Source organism: Camelina sativa, chromosome 16 (assembly GCF_000633955.1).
Source record: "Camelina sativa cultivar DH55 chromosome 16, Cs, whole genome shotgun sequence".
NCBI lineage: Eukaryota > Viridiplantae > Streptophyta > Magnoliopsida > Brassicales > Brassicaceae > Camelina > Camelina sativa.
Genome location: NC_025700.1, coordinates 9,303,878 through 9,305,418, shown reverse-complemented (window position 1 = coordinate 9,305,418; position 1,541 = coordinate 9,303,878). Strand labels below are relative to the sequence as shown.

The following is a 1,541-nucleotide window of genomic DNA, read 5'->3' as shown; positions in this document are numbered from 1 at the left end:
AATCTGTTGTTTTCTATCTTTTCACTTGGATTCCGAAACTAGTTTGTAATGCTATTGTCTCTTTGTTCAGCTTAATCAATTCAGGGGCAAATGGAAGAATCTGAAGCGGAGATTCTTATTTTACTATGTTTGGCGAGGAGATCAAAACTGAGTTTATTTTACAATTTTACTATGTTTGGCTTTTAAATAGCAATGATAAACAGATTTGAGTTTGTTTTGATTTGAAGTATATTTGAGTTTTGAATTTTTAGAAATGTTTTACATAGCATGAAATTTGGATATTGATAAATTTTTGTACTTTTAGAACTGTTAGATTTGAGTTTTAAAATAAAATGAAAGAAAGTTACACGGTCAGGGCTAGATAGGGTTCAGCCCTTTAATATTAATTTTACAAGGCTCTTTACATATTCAGAGTTTTAAAGGGCTGAGTTTATACGCCAGGGCTGGACAGGGCTTAAAAATCCTTTTTAACATCCCTAGTTGCAGCCATTTCTATCAATTTTTTTATTGCCTAAAGCTTTGTAGGTTTTGGTTGTGGTGTTGTGATTCGTTTGTGAAGTTCTAATTTATACATGGAAAAATGTTTGATGAGCAAAGACTCTACGATTCCAGGCAATAAAAATGAGAGTTAAGTGTTTTCCTATTTGATTTGATACCATTATTTTAGAACAATATTCACTTTCTTAAAGCGATATTTATGCAAATAAATGTATTTCGTGTTGCTAAAGCTAAATCTTTGTCATTATTGATTTCTAAATTTGGGGTTTGGTTCTTATTAACATATAGAAATTCGGCTGTGTCATTAAAAATGAAGAGATCCTACAATCTTGAAAATATATTTAAATGAATTTTGAGATTTTTATGGGATTAAACATTTATTGCGTAGAGTTGTTTTTGAAACGAATGTAAATGTTTATATTTTTTTATAGAAATTCGGCTGTGTCATTAAAAATGAGATCCCTAAAGTCTCGAAAATATATTTAAATGGATTTTGAGATTTTTATGGGATTAAACATTTATTGCATAGAGTTGTTTTTGAAACGAAAGGAAATGTTTATATTTTGTCAAGCTTTATATGGCAATAAATGTAGCAGTTTAGGTTGATTTAAATAGTTTCATTAATTGAGTTTTTAAGAAAATCTGTATGGGTTAATAAATTTTGTCAAGAATTGTATGAAAATTAACGTATCAATTTAGGGCACATTAAATAGTTTCATTAATTGAGTTTCTACGAAATGTTATTTTAGGAAAATCTTTAGGGGTTTATGTTGCAAAATAACAAAGTAAATAAGAACAACTTAAAGAGCATAAACCAAAATGTACTTCAAAAATGTTAATATAGATTTGGTTTTGAAGTTTTGAGTATGCTTTGAAGTTGAATGATATACCACTTGTTCACGATTTAACGCTTTAGGCAATTGAAGGTAGCTTTCACATCCATTTATAGCTCGAGTCTAGTTAGTGATTACTTATTCGTAATGGAAACTTAAAAAACTCAATTAGATCAAAAGAAAGTGATACCCGTGAAAGGCCATTAGGCC

At 29.1% G+C, this 1,541-nt stretch overlaps 1 long non-coding RNA gene across 4 annotated transcripts in view; it reads left to right on the top strand.

Annotated features, from left to right (window-relative positions):
* LOC104750222 overlaps positions 1–278 on the top strand; it is a 4,183-nt gene extending 3,905 nt beyond the window's left edge. For all 4 annotated transcript variants that reach the window (XR_761563.2, XR_761562.2, XR_761561.2 and 1 more), the window contains one exon: positions 71–278. This is a non-coding gene — a long non-coding RNA (uncharacterized LOC104750222). The remainder of the gene's footprint in view (positions 1–70) is intronic.